The sequence below is a fragment of the Suricata suricatta genome, chromosome 4, assembly GCF_006229205.1.
Source record: "Suricata suricatta isolate VVHF042 chromosome 4, meerkat_22Aug2017_6uvM2_HiC, whole genome shotgun sequence".
NCBI lineage: Eukaryota > Metazoa > Chordata > Mammalia > Carnivora > Herpestidae > Suricata > Suricata suricatta.
The window spans coordinates 133,025,171-133,040,783 of record NC_043703.1 but is presented as its reverse complement, the minus strand read 5'-3'; positions in this window follow the sequence as shown (position 1 = coordinate 133,040,783).

The following is a 15,613-nucleotide window of genomic DNA, read 5'->3' as shown; positions in this document are numbered from 1 at the left end:
AGAAAATCTTCCTCGCCTATTTTGACTAGCATTTCATTCCAAACCTCTAATTCCTTGCCACTGGACACTTTTCTAATGACTTTTCATTCAGAAGAAGAGTTGAAAGGTCTCTGGCATGTCTGGTTTCTCTTCTTTCTCCATTTTCAACTGCATAAATGCAGTTAAACTAATTTTTCCAGTTCAATGATCTAAACCCTGAGCATGGGAGAAAATGGAATAAAAGCACCTTGAACCAAAATATATTTCCAAATTTGGCTCTGCCTGCTGACCTCCATTATTGTGTCCTCAGTCCACATGTTCAGGATGCCATTGAAGCCATCAACCTACTGACATGCCTGCCATAAATTGATCAGAAGAAAAGATAATTTTCATTTTCTCTTTTTAAAATCCAAAATTGTTCCCTCAAAACCTCTAGAGGTAGACACACTATATTTAACACTGTTAAATTCAAAATGCTTGCTGACAAGTTCTCTTATAGTCAGCTCTAAAGAAAAGGTTTTCTAAAGACTTGTTAATGTATTTTGATTATGAACAGAAGGAAAATGTCCAGGCAATTCTCATAATTCAAGTGAAAAGTGATGGGTGCTTTAGCAAATACTAAATTGAAAGATATTCGTTTTAAGAATCTGAAGTATAGCTTTAAGTAGCTATTAGAAAGTATTTTTTCTTCGTTAACTATGGGTGTTCGGTTCACTTGATACACCTAACTGAACTGGGTAACCCAAGAAAAAAGGGAGTCATTCCATTAGTGACTTATAGAACCATGATGGACCTCTCTCAACTGATGCCTGTGGAAAACATGAATATATTATGATGGGGAGTGTGTTTCTAGAAGAAAATTACATGGATAATGGGAGGCTCCTTTGATTGCATTCTTCTATGTATTCCATCTTTCCCTTTTAAAGTTAATGACTATTTATTCTGTTGAGCTTATTTGAGGAAAAAACTGAAAATGACTAATATTGGCTAGATTTTTTCTCCAATATGTATAATTTAATATCAGCCTTCAAACTGCCAGCCAAGGAATAATTAATGGCAGTAATTTCAAACAGTGAATTTTTAATTTCATAAGGATGAAGCCATTCTTCTAAGTTCTTAGTTATTCACTTTTATACCCATATTTGCTTCTGAACATGTTTGTGCACACAGCATTCATGCCCACATTGTCACACACCGTATGTAATCATTCTTTTTCTGAGTGTCAAGGAAATTACATTTAACGTTTTGTAGAAATTGTGAATTTTCAAATTTGGCTTAAAAAATTATTGTTTTAAAGTCAACACTGGGCATTTTGATTCCATGTTGTCTTTTTATTTTTAACTGTTTATTTTTGAGAGAGAGAGAGAGACAGAGTGTGTGAGTGGGGTAGGGTAGAGAAAGAAGGAGACACAGAATCTGAAGCAGACTCCAGGCTCTGAGCTGTCAGCACAGAGTCCGGTGGGGGGCTCAAACCCACAAACTGTGAGATCATGACCTGAGCTGAAGTTGGATACTTAACCGACTGAGCCACCCAGGTGCTCTGGTTCTACCTTGTCTTTCCACTGGAAATCAACCATAAAATACAGACAAAATGCATAAAACAGCCATGTGAACTCTGTAAAGTAAACCATAGAAAGCAGATGGGAGAAACTGAATCTGACATTTCCTGGAAGATGTGGTGAATTTACCATTTCCTTTCTTCTAGTCTCTCCCAGCTGAGCACAGCACACCCAAAGGGAACAATGAAGCACAGGCTGAAAGTCCAGAAGAGTATCTTAGTCCTTCTGACTTGGGGACAAGTAAGGGAACATCTAACACTCAGAGGAAATATGGAAATTGCCTGGTTTCTTTTCCCCCCTTTTCTCTGTTCCCTGATACCCTAGCTCCCAAGCCTTGGTAGTGATGACAGACACTGGAAACACAATTCTGCAAGACCCAGAACACTGAGGAAAAGGAAATTTCCTCTCTGTTCAGTGAAGCTCTGATTCCAAGAGGAGTGAATCCCATTGCTTTTTTTCTCCTTGTCTCCCTGTTGCTTAACCCCAGACACTGGCATAATTGTAGACCTTCATAGCAGAGTGAGGTAACTAAAATCTCAGTTTTCACCAGAGGAACAAAAATAAAAGCTCCATGGAACTCAAAAGTACTGAGAAAATCAGGGAAAGGAAGGTGTTCAATAATGTGACTCCATAAAGGTCCTCCCTGCCCCCACTCATGAGCACATCACACTGCTCATTTATGTATCTAATGCTATTCTGTATATCAAAGTATTAAGAATTGAATTAATAGGGTCCCTGGGTAGGTCAGCTGGTTAAGCATCCAACTTCAGGTCAGGGTATGATCTTGCGGTTCATGAGTTTCAGCCCCATGCTGGTTCTGGGCTAACAGCTCAGATCCTGGAGCATGCTTTGGATTGTGTCTCCCTCTCTTTCTGCCCATCCCTGACTCATACTCTGTCTCTCTCTCTCTCTCTCTCCTTCTCTGAAAAATAAATAAACATTAAAAATTAAAAAAAAAGAACAAACCACCAGTTATTCTCCATTGGATGTAAACAAAACAGTTTCTCATAACATGAAATTCAAAGTGTCCAGATACAATCTACTATGACTTGACATGTAAAAAAAAAGATTAGAAAATCCTAACTTGCATAGGAAAAGACCATCAATAGATTCTAGCACCTAACAGGCATAGATGTTAAAATTTTGTGACATAGACTTTAAATCAGGTATTTGTTAAGCAATATTAATATAAAATCCTTCTAGATCTTTATGATTTCCTCCCTTTTTTCTCAGATGTCTTTAAGTAGTTGTAGTCATAATTTTTAAAATATCAATTTGAGTATAACTGACCCACATTTGTCAAGGTTTTTCCCGGTGTCAATATCATTTTCAAGGAATCAACTTTTTTGTGGCATTATTTCATTAGTTTATATTCTATTTTGTTAAAATCACATTACTGGGTATTTACCCACAAAATATAAAAACAGTAATTCAAAGACATATATGCACCCCTATGTTTATAGAAGCATTATTTACAACAGCCAAATTATGGAAGCAGCGCAAGTGTCTATTGATAGATAAATGGATAAAGAAGATGTGATAAATATATATGCACACACATACACACATGTGCACACACACACAATGGAATATTACTCATTCATAAAAATAATGAGATCTTGCCATTTTCAAAGACATGGATGGAGCTTGAGTACAATGATAAGCAAAATAAGCCAATCAGAGAAAGACAAATACCATACAATTTCACTTATGTGTGAAATTTTAGAAACAAAACAAATGAGGAAAGGAAAAAAGAAAGTGAGAGTAAGAGAAAGAAACCAAGAGACAGAGTCTTAACTAAAGGGAACAAACTAATGGTTACCAGAGGGGAGGGGGGTTTGAGGCATGCATGAAATATGTGATGGGAATTAAGGAGTGCACATGTTATGATGAAAATGGGTGATGTATGGAAATGTTGAATCATTATATTGTACACCTGAAACTAATATCACTGTATGATAAATAACTGGAATTAAAATAAAATGCAATACATAAAACAAAGATAACAGCAAAAAAGACCTTAAACAAAATATTATAAAAAAGTTCCAGCAAGCAATTGTGAATACTGTTCAAGCTAATAGATAAATAAAAAATCTCATCCAAGAAATAGAAAATATAAAGGAGGACCAAATGGAAATTTTAGAACCAAAAATCACAATGGCCAAAATAAAAATTCACAGGATGGTTTTTCAGTAGGTAAATGTATAAATAAACTGTGTGTGGTACATCTAGACCATAAATATAACTCACCACTAAAAAGAGATGAGTTACTAAGTCATGAAAGGATATGGAAGAAACTTAGATGAGTATTACTCAATGAAAGAAGCCAATCGCAATACGTTACATATTGTATGATTCCAACTATGTAATGTTCTGGAAAAGGCAAAATGATGGAGGCAGTGGAAATATCTGTGGTTGCTAGGGGTGGGGTGAGGGGGAAGGAGGGATGAATAGGTAGAGCACAAAGGAATTTTTGGACAACAAACATACTGTGTTGGATACTATATATGGACACATGTCATTATACATTTGTACAAACTTATAGAATGTACAGCACCAAGAGAGCATAACGTAAAGTATGGGCTTCGGGTGATTAGGTACCAATGTAGGTTTATGAGTTCTAACAAGTGTACCACTCAGATGAGTGATATTGATACTGGAAGGGGTGTGGCAGGGTGAGCTATGCACTTGCGGAAGCAGGGAAATTTCTCCCCCTTGACTTTGTTGTGAATCTAAAAATGCTATAAAAAATAAAATGTTTAATCATTTCACAGGACAGGCATACTAGCTGAAGGGAGATAACAGAACAAGTCAGTGCATTTAAAGACACACCAATAGACAGAAATCATCCAATCTGCAAAACAGTGAGGAAAAAAAATTGTGATGTTCCATTGCTTGGTAGTCTTGGGAAATATAATCTAGCTTTCTTCCCATTCCAGGAGACCAATTTAAGGATCTGGGAAGTTTATATTGCCATTTTATATGAGGGAAGGACCTCCAATCTTGTTTATTTGTTTAGTGATAAATGATGGCTAAGCCACCCACCTTACCCCAGTCCGCCTGAGTGGCCGATCTTGACATTTCCCCTTTCTCTGGCTGGTTACTCAGGGATGACTTCATCTGCACACAGTGTTGCTGATGGTGTATAGATACCTAAAATCACTCTCACTTAAATTAGATCCTCCGTCACCTCACTCTCACTCTGAAACTCCTGGCTTTTGTAGCTGTTTTTAGATCATTAGGTTTTTGACTGGTATGAATGTTCCTCTTTGATTGTAGTTTTCTGTGTCCCATTCAGCTTTTAGGTCTGTCAACTCCTTTGCTGTCTCAGAGCATAAAATCCTTTTTGTGCTCTGACTCCACAATCCCACATACTCAAGTTTGGGTTTACTAGCCAAAAGTAGGAGTATTTCATACTGAGCTACCTACCATCCATTTCCTAAAGCCAAGCTTCAGAAAGGTCTATCCACTTAAAATCTTGTGGAGTTTGTAATGTCTCAGAATTTTCCTATGCTGGGCACAAAGTATTGAAGAAATCCGATTTTGTCTTCTTTGCTGCTTTTGTGACTTTAGAAATTAGTCACCTAACAACTTCACATAGTATCATTTCTAATTGACAGCTATCATACTCCAGCACAAATGCCCATAGAATGACAAAATAGAAGAAGTTTAATATTTTAATTTGTTTAAGCACCGGACTCTTGGTTTTGACTCAGGTCCTGATCTCACTGTTCATGGGATCAAGACCCGTGTCGGGCTCTGCCATGACAACTTGCAGCCTGCTTGGAATTCCCTTCTTTCCTCTCTCCCTCTGGCCCTCCCCTTTCCCTGTGCACTTTGTCTCTATCTCAGAATTAATAAATAAACATTAAAAAAATATTTTAGGGAGACAACCTTTCCCAGAGTCTTATTTTGTTCCTGTTTGGAAACTATCTCGTTAACATTCTTTTTAAAGTCTCAGGTAACCATTCCCCATGATCCTTTCTGGTACTTCAGCTTTGTATTTTAGGTCTGTCTTCTCCGATTTCCTTTTCTTTGTTAAACAAGAGGTTTCCAGAGATTTTGATAATATATAGGATGATAACCTCAAGTGTCAACTGAGGGATGAATTATGAATTTTAATCACTCAGAAATAGCACGTCAGATAAAGCATGATTTTTTCTTGGTTTCCTGGTCATTCGTTTTCTCTGCGGGTTTTATCAAGTACGACGAGTCCTGCTAAAACCTGGAACTCTGTGCCTCCCCCATAAAAAGTCATCAGGGTTTGTAGCGCGGCCATGCCACTGAAATGATAGTTGAAGAGCTTTTACTTTTTCTTCTTCACCTTTCCAGCTGCAAAGCACACAGAAAATCTGTGGGATTCTCCAACTCCTCTGCCTCTGTAAATAATGCAACAGAATATGGCGACAGTTGCTTGGCAAAAAGTGCTGCCCTTGTAGGAACCTGCAGTTCCAGAATGTTCTGCAGTGCACTGAGCAAGTCTAGATATTTCAGGGTGAATAATGGCACAAGCACTTACAAGACCACAGTTTTATCTTATATCCAAGAATTAAGCTTGAATTTAAATTTTGTGCTTATTCTGTTAGAGAAAAAAAGCAGTATGTCTTGTTTATTTCTTAAAAACAACAATAGCAATGTGCCATCTTTATCACAGCTCCAAAATTAATATTGTGGAATAGCTATCAATTGTCACACTATCAATAGTGTGTTGTCACACTATCAATACTAGCCCTTTGGTGCAGTGTTTCTCCTGTCTGAACTGTGATCTTCCAACCATATGATCAGAATCATCTGGGCCCATGGCCAAATCTCCTAAATCAGAATTTTTGTGAGTGAGGCTCATTACTTGACACATTTTATATCCTCCCAAGTGATTCTTCTGTCACTACTTAGAGAATCTCTACCTCTGGACAAGACATAGTTTCAGGACACTAAAAATGATGACCCAATGTCATCAATGCTGTCCAGAGGACAAAAGTGCCCATCAAAGACTAAGAGAAAGGAAGAAATGACCTAGAATCACTAAATATTTCACTCCTAGTATAAAAAAAATCATGTAGTAAAAAAAAAATGGACTTTAGATATCATACAGCCCAAACGTTACAGTGAATGACTAAGGATACTGACAGGAACAGCTGTTATTTATTGAGTGCTTATTATGTGCTAGCCATTGTGCTAAGCACTCTATGTAGAACACTTGATTCAATCTCTGAGCTCAGAATGCTGAAAAGAATGTTATTGACATAAACTGGATAGAGTTCTAGATTCGGCTAAAAGCTACATTCTTGTTTCCCCTCACAACTTCTTCCTGGAGGAAAGGTGGATACTGCCCAATTATGCATGCCCTTTAAAATGGGTTTCAATGATTTATTTAACCAATCACAAATGAGCTAAATGCCTGTCATCTACTTATGTTTTCATTTTCCCTACAGAAGGAAGAAATAGAATTCTCTAAAATTGTATACTTCGATCTTATTCAAAGTCCAAGCACAAAGTATGTTGTGATAAAATGAAATGACAATAAAACATCCAGATGTAAAGAGTTATATGAAGAGCACCATGAATATTGGGATTAGTTTTCTTTTCAATGATTTATTTTTTGTTTTATAATGAAGAATTATACACTGTGATCTTTAAGCAGTAATATAATGATACATTCAGTACCATGTAGGATTCGGGGTAGACAATTTGCTTCCTCATTATCTCTAGGGATCTGTTTGCATGTGGGCTGTGTACAGATGTTTCACCCAGTCATTTGTGAAGCATACTTATATTTTCTATTTCCTACAAAGCTTGTCAGTTATTTAAGGTCTATGAATTTTTAAGATCAAAAAGTTCTCATCTTCCTTTATATTCTCTGGTGGCAGACTTCAGACATGGGGACTAAGTACTTCTGTCCTTGCTCTCCATCCTTTTCAGCACAAAGGCCAGATGGTTTAGTATGGCTGAATTTCCATGCTTCAGTCCTGGCCTAGGCTGCTTTTCTTACCATTTTCTCTGTTCTATTACAACAATAATTGAAATTGCTTAAGCACGTAACACTGTCTCCTTTACTCGTGCATGTATACATACTGTTGTATCTGCCTAAGATTCTTTTACTTCTGCCTGAAGAACCACAACAAGGTCCAACTCAAACTGTTAACTACTCCGCAACATACTCTAATTCAGCCTCAACCTCCAAACACAATTGATTGCCTTTTTCTCTGTGTTATCTCTAGACCTTGTATTTACCTCACTCTATCACCGCATTTGCCGCTCTACATTTTAGTTGCTTGTTTGTATAGCTGCTTTCTTACTTAGTTCTGAATTGCTAGAGGGGGATACATTGTCTGATTCTTCTTTATTTCTCTAAAAACTCAGAATGATTCTTGATAGCATAAATGCTTATTGAATAAAGGAGATTTGTCCTAAAAACTCATATCTTCTCTATTCGGTTTTCTTTATAAAGATGAAAATCTGTTAACTGAGAAAACGTCACTTAGTGGGAATCGTGTTAATTAGTAGAGCAAACATTAATGACTGAATCAATTTGTCAATACATGAGAACTATTATTTCCATAGTTTCTGAAGAATCTTCTTATATGTGAACTCATTTTGATACTACCACGGTAGATATTTATTACTTAGTGTAACTGAATAAATGGAAATCCCACAGTGCATTTTTACTCAATATGGCTAGTTTGTTTTTTGGTTTTTGTGTTTGTTTGTTTTAGTTTGTTTTTGCTTTTAACCTCGAATTGTATGTCCATTCCAGTTGCAAAGACAGGAGATATGAATGAGTATCTTAGTGAGTCCACTTCAGGGAAAATGTATAATTTATTCATTTTATGGAAGTCTTCAAATTGAAAAGTAATTTTGTTTTCTTAAAGATTTTTTAGCATAAATAATTCTCCATTTTCAAAATGGATGGAGCTCACAAGCATTTATTTTTTAAAATGAGTACCATGTATCAGATGTTAAGCTATATGGCATGAAACAATTATTCACCAATGCTGTTGCAAAATTCAAAAAGATTTGTGAGAAAGGAGAATTTGCAACCATTAAAAAACCTGAAAACAATAATTTCCCCTGTATTTTGAATGAGGAAAAGCAAAAAGCAGTATGAGGATTCATCTGATTTTTTCAATAGACCCCTAATACTATGAATAGACACCAAGTGACTTATTTTCAATTGATAAAAATTATTATAAAAATATAAATAAAATCTAGTTTATATGTTGGAATTTCAATTACCAGATGACTAGGCATTTTAGAAATGGCTATGTTATTGCAGCTCACCATTGTCTTCTGGCCATTTCAACAAGAAAAATAGGAAAATAAGGCATATTCCTTACTGTCTATTTACTCAACACATCGTCTGAACCAAAATAAGTCTTATTGAATTATGCAGTTTTGCAGCCCAGAGTTGCTATTTTTTCTCTACCTACTTCCTCATTTCTTTCCATAAATATTCTTTGAATCTTAAGTGCCTGACTGCATTTCAGAGCATTGAACCCCTTGCCCTCAATGCAACCCTAAATCCTGTCTTCAAAGACTTTGGTCAGAGCTGTATTTTCTAATAGTCACTGAAGCCAAGAGTTAAATGCTTCCTTGTCCCATTTTTGATGTTAATTGTCATCTTAGTGTCACTAGCCATTTTTTTCATGAGACTGCCACTTTACAGGTAGTCTTCCATTCCCTTCTGATCTGACCCGGGGCCCTGGGGGAGGCAACACTGTTCTCCCCTGTGCTGTTCCTGCCAACCTCTGTCCTCCCTTCATTTCCAAAGCATGGACACAAAGAACTAGGAACAAATAATATAAATTTAACGAGGCTTCACTAGAGTTTAAGGGAATAGCAAAAGGAGAATATAACTCAAGCAATAATAGAATAGTGTATTCTATCCTTCCAAACTCATTCCTTGAGTAGGTACTCAGCTGTGTCCCTCCCAGTTTCTCTCTATTCCCCAACACTAGAACCACCTACCACCTCTCCATATCTCAGAATATGACCCTCTACAGCAACTTCCCACAAAGAGAAAGGATATTTCCCCCAATCTATCTAAATCTCTGTTTCCTGAGTCCTCATTGTCTTTCTTTGGTTTAATCTCTTACAAGGACGATTGAGACCGGGAACATTCATCATTTTTCCATGGAAAATCCAACCCCACCATAGAGATTTAGTGTGATTTTATGGCCTGGAAGTGACAGTCACAAGGCATTACAACATCACTAAATCTTCAAGAGCTTGAGTAATTTAATTTTATTCATGATTACCTTGAGATATCTATCTGTGATTATATCTATATTTTATATTTTACAGACATTCATTTCAATTGCCTACAATGCATAAGGCACATTTCTACTAGAGGAGTCAAACATTTCAATGCAAACCTTTAATATTTCTCATTTACTTGCTAGATTATATTCAAACTGCTTAGTTTGCTATTTAAAACCCCTTACATTCTGGTCCCAGCCTACATTTCATGCCTAATTTTTTCCTGTTCTGGTGCACACTATGTTCCACTCACTCTGGTCAATCAAATATGCCATCTTTGCATTTCTTTCTCCAATGGTTGTCCTAATGCAACTACTTCCCCAACAGAAACAAGTCTTTATCCAATGACAGAATTTTTAACATTCTCTTGATACTTTAATTATTAATAAGCCTTCACAAAACTCAAGCCAGATGAACCAGGCATTTCCTGGTTCCCTATAAACCTGATTTCCCTATAAAACTTCATGTATTTTTTGGAGTATTAGAAATAGTTAAACTCTATAGTGATAAAAACATCAAGCATTAATTAAAGGATCTGTGCAGAACAAAAATAATCTGAAATAAATAATAATGTGCTTTCAAGAGTGAAATTCTATAATGATTTAATTGCACCACTGACCTACATAATTTACTAAGGTGGGCACTGGGTGGGGGTGTATGTGAGGGGTAGAGTCAAAATCACTACAAGCCAGAAATGCTTTTCTAAATTAACTAAAGGAGAATAACTACTGTTTCTTTTGCTTGTTCAAAAGCAAATAAAAGGCTCTATTCTGGATAATCAAGTACATGAGTCACAAAGAGGTTTAAAAAAACACAATTTAGAAAAGATTCCTAAAAGTACTCTCTGAAACTAAATGAGTGCCAACTCATCCATTTGGGAACTAAAACATCAAAATTAAAAAGCAGAAAGTTCTTTTATCTTATTGGTAAATGAATCTCACTTCAGTGCATTTTGCTTTCCATGTTCTTTGTTTTTAAAAAGTTGGTACATGGGGCGCCTGGGTGGATCAGTTGGTTAGGCGGCCAACTTCAGCTCAGGTCATGATCTCACAGTTTGTGGGTCCGAGCCCTGCATCAGACTCTGTGCTAACAGCTCAGAGCCTGGAGCCTGCTTCTGATTCTGTGTCTCCCTCTCTGTCCCTCCCCAACTCCTGCTTCAATCCCCCCTCAAGATTAAATAATACTAAAACAAATTTTTTTTAATTGGTACATGTAAAAGCAATGACCAAGTGGCTTAGTGAGTTAATAAATCAGCAACTCCAGGGATAAGAAAAAATGTCCCTCAGAAGACAATATATGATGACTTATGTAAAAGACAGGGCTATGATATTCACTGGGTTTAAGTCTTTTTCTTTTTCTTCCTCCTCAAACAGACATAATGAAAGTATCCACAATGCCACATCTATGTGATGACTATATATCCAGTTACTTCTAAAAAGCTTTTCTTGTAAGTGGAAGACTATTTCATGAGTTTGGAGATTTACTAAGCAAAGTTGATTCAGTCAAACCATGTTGTGTTAAAGAAAGAGAATCCAAATTACCAAAATAATGCAAAGGAGGAAAGGGAGTGGTGAGAAAAGGGAAAAGAGGAGTGAAGATCAAGTGCGTTAACACAGCCACCTCCTTTTAAAAATATACTTCGTAAGTACACGTGAGTCTTGCTGAGAACAAAAGTCCTAATGAGAACTCTCTGCAAGTGTTTGAGTCACATGAAAGGTTGGATTGTGATTGAGAAAAGACTTATAAGTGTTTAAGTTTAAGTTATACCCCTGTTAATGGAGTTTTCATTTTATAACACCCACTCTGTTCCCTCAGGATACCGAGGCTACCCTATACATTATTACAATTTAACAGAGGGGCACCTAGGTGTCTCAGTGGGTTAAGCATCTGACTCTTGATTTCAGCTCAGGTCACGATCACATAGTTCCTGAGATCAAGCCTTGCTTCAGGCTCTGTGTTGTCAGCGTAGAGCCTGCTTGGGATTCTCTCCTTCATTTCCTTTTTCTCTGGCCCTCCTGCTCATGCTCTTTCTTTCTCTTAAAATTAATAAATAAACAAAAAAATAAAATTTAACAGAAGGATATCTTTATAAATTACCTTTTCTGCAATGGTTAAAATCAGTAAGAAAAGAAAATATTCAATATATATGTAAAGAAAAACCATATTCTTTCAAGGTTAAAGTAACTAAAACAGTGGTATTGACATTTTTTCTACTGTTTTTATTTTTGAGAGAGACAGCATGAGCAGGGGAGTGTCAGAGAGAGAGGGAGACACAGTATCTGAAGACAGGCTCCAGGCTCTGAGCTAGCTGTCAGCACAGAGCCTGACACGGGGCTCGAACCCACGAACCATGAGATCATGACCTCAGCCGAAGCCAGACGCTCAAACAACTGAGCCACCCAGGCGCCCCAGTGGTCTTGCCATTAATATAGCTCAAGGACATAAACAAATATGGACAAACTTCCCAAATGTAGGTCCATGGTTTTAATGATGAAGACAAAATAATGGCACAGTTTCAAGAATCAGAGGACCAATGCAGAGCCCCCTTGAGAGTAGTAAGGAGGTCCTAGTGTGGCTTTTTTAACACTGAGCAAGAAGAGGTATATTAAAAAGAGAAATGCCCATTATGACAGCTGACAAAACTGGGGATCCTTAGTACCCCCAGCCAAAGGAAACTGAGCTTAGTGGACTCTGGATAATTCAGATAATAAAAGGACTGCACATCTTGGAAGTAAAACAATGATAATGGAACTTTATTTTTATTTCTCCACTGCATCTAGTGGAGTTTCACTTATAAGAAATCAACAAATCTGTGTTGATGGAATGTATGTGCCAGAGGCACCTATGATCACTAAGCTTGAGTTTTAACTGCTCATTTATTCAGAGTCCGTTCATGATTTCTGCCACTGACCTGCCATTTTTCTCTACTGCTTTGGCTTGCATCTCCTCCTCCAACCTTCATTGCTTATCTTCCATCGCCTCCTTCTCACTTTAGATATTTCAATGAATCATGTCAGCTAATCCGTCTGACCTGGAATCTGCCATCAGTAATTTATACTAGTTGAAGAGTTGACATATTTTACTTTGGCAATGAGTCCTTGCATATTGAGAGACAGAATATATAAATGGACAATGGCCAGCCCTCACACGAAGACGGAACCACTGCAGCAATCAGCCCAGAATGGTTGGGACTTGGTTAGTAACTGCCATTTCCCTAACTTTTACTCCTGTCCTCTTCTTTCAACTGACTTCCGCGTCAGTCTACCAGAGAAAGCCAAGTCTGTTTCCCAAGCCAATCATAGAGGACAGGCCTGCTTCTGTTTCTGGTAGCCTGACTCCAGTTTCTTCATGCCACCAACCTCTACTCAGAGCATATTTTGAAGCTCTCCCCTTTTTTTTTCTATAGAGCTTTCCCACTACCCTACCTACTTTAAAACTTTTTAATGTCTATTTATTTTTGATAGAGAGAGAGAGAAAGAGAGTGTGAGAGTGGGGGGAAGGGGTGGGCAGAGAGAGGGAGACACAGAATTTGAAGCAAGCTCCAGTCTCTGAGCTGTCAGCACAGAGCCCAACGTGGGGCTTGAGCACACAGATCATGAGATCATAACTTGAGCTGATGTTGGATACTTAACTGACTGAACCACCCAGGCACCCCTACCCTACCTACTTTTAAGTTTGCCCAATGCACGTGATGGTGTCTGACTCCCTTGCTATATAGCAAGCTCTAAATGAATAGGGTTTTTTGTTGTTGTTGTTCTTGTTCTCATTTAGGTGCTTTTCATTTATTTCCACAATATTACCTTTACCAGTATTTATATTGTAAATTCCTAATTTACAAAAGAATATTTTGCTTCTGTTTTAAATGTTTTTTTAAATTTATTTTTGAGAAAGTAAGAGCAAGAGCGAGAGAGAGAGAGAGAGAGAGAGAGCGAGCGAGAGAGAGAGAGAAAGTGAATGAATGGGGGAAGTACAGAGGGAGAGAGGGAGACATAGAATCTGAAGCAGGCTTGTGCTGACAGAGCCTGACATGGGACTTGAACCCATGAATGGTAAGATCATGACCTGAGATGCTCACCCAACAGAGCCACCCAGGCACCCCAATTTTTGCTTCTGTTTTAAACATCAATCAAGCATAGCCAAACAATGGGAAGAAATGTGTTTGGATTCTTGAGAGATGCTTAAGCCAAATGATGGTCCCACTCTAATTTCTTCACATATACCAGGACTTTCTGATAGGAAAAAAGCCTGTGATTCTTTATAAATTTATACATATATGTATATGACATTTTAAGATGTAGTCATAGAAGAAGAAACTAAAGGTAAGAGAATGTAAAATTATTGAATAAAAAATTAGAATTGATAGGTACCTGACTCATGGTGTGCATCTAACTTGCTCTCAATTTAAAGACCATCTGCTTTCCTCAATATCACACTAGCTCATAATATTACTCTTCTTTTTTGTGTCCCACGGATATACAGTTATCACTTCTTTGTGAACCCTATTTGAAGGATAATTCGATGCTCAATATAGGTATAGCTGATGACTAAAAGAAATAGCTTTTGTTTTGTTTTATTTTATTCTTAGATTTGAAATACTTCAGGGATAGGGACTGTGTCTTCTTGCTTTATAAGACCCTAGAACAATTCATAATCTATGCCTTGCCTTAAATTAAATTATTAATAAATTAATTAATGGTTGGAATGAGTACTGGATGTTATATATAAGTGATGAATCACTGAATTCTATTCCTGAAAATAAATAGATCAACATATTTGGATAAATAAACTCCAAAATTTCAGTGGCTTAAAAAAATGAAATTGTGATGCTGAAGAGGAAACGCAAGAATTTTATAGCTGTCTTAAAGCATTTGAAGAACGGACTTGAGAAAGACAGAGAATTATGTTCTTTAACTACCAGTGAGCACATAACGGATGCTCAATAGGCTTTACAGAAATGAATGAATGAGTGAATGAATGAGTGATTGAATTAATAGATCCAGTGGTAGAAGGAAAAGCAAAAGATAGAAGAGACAGGGAAATAACTATCACCTTAACGTAAAGACTAATGCTCTCTTGGCAGGAGCTGCCCACAGGGGTTCAAATCAGCAAATTGTCTCAGTTGGATTGAAAAATCAGATGACAGTTAATATTTTTTACCAATATCATTGAAAACAGAGATGACGGTTCTTACTAAACTTATGCATCTTGCAAAAAGCTATCTTTTTTATGGAGCTACCTCAAGCTATAAAAGTTAGCCTTCAAACTAGTATTCTTTTTAACTCCCATAAAATGGTGCAACCGATTTTTAACACATGGAAACAATTTCAGGAAGAAAGCTGTTCTGGGAGAGAAAATGTCAAATATTTTTTAATTAAGTATGTATTTCCAACTGTTTCTAGAGCCAACCAATATTCCCAAAAATGATATGATGACTTGTCTTTCTACTCTCAGCTAAGAGCTGTGCTGAGAATTTCACACACATCTCTAACAATACCAAGTCAGGTCCAGGACAAGAAAGGAATGGGGTTTTAGTATGTAAACTCACTCTGGAGTTAAAGGAGGTGAGATAGTTTACTCAGTGCCACACACCTGTTAATTTGAGGAGCAGGGATTTAAACTTGTGTCTGTCTTATTTGTTTTTTATCAAAGGTTTTAAGTTCCATGGGTTTTCCCCCTGCAGAAAGCCTTTTACAGTTGCTTTTCTGAACTCCATTAGTGTCATCACTGTGTATTGCCTAATCAACATCCTCCAAATAAGATACAATTTACAGCAAAAATAAATCTCAGTAGTTTTATCTGAGTTAAATGACATCTGAAGA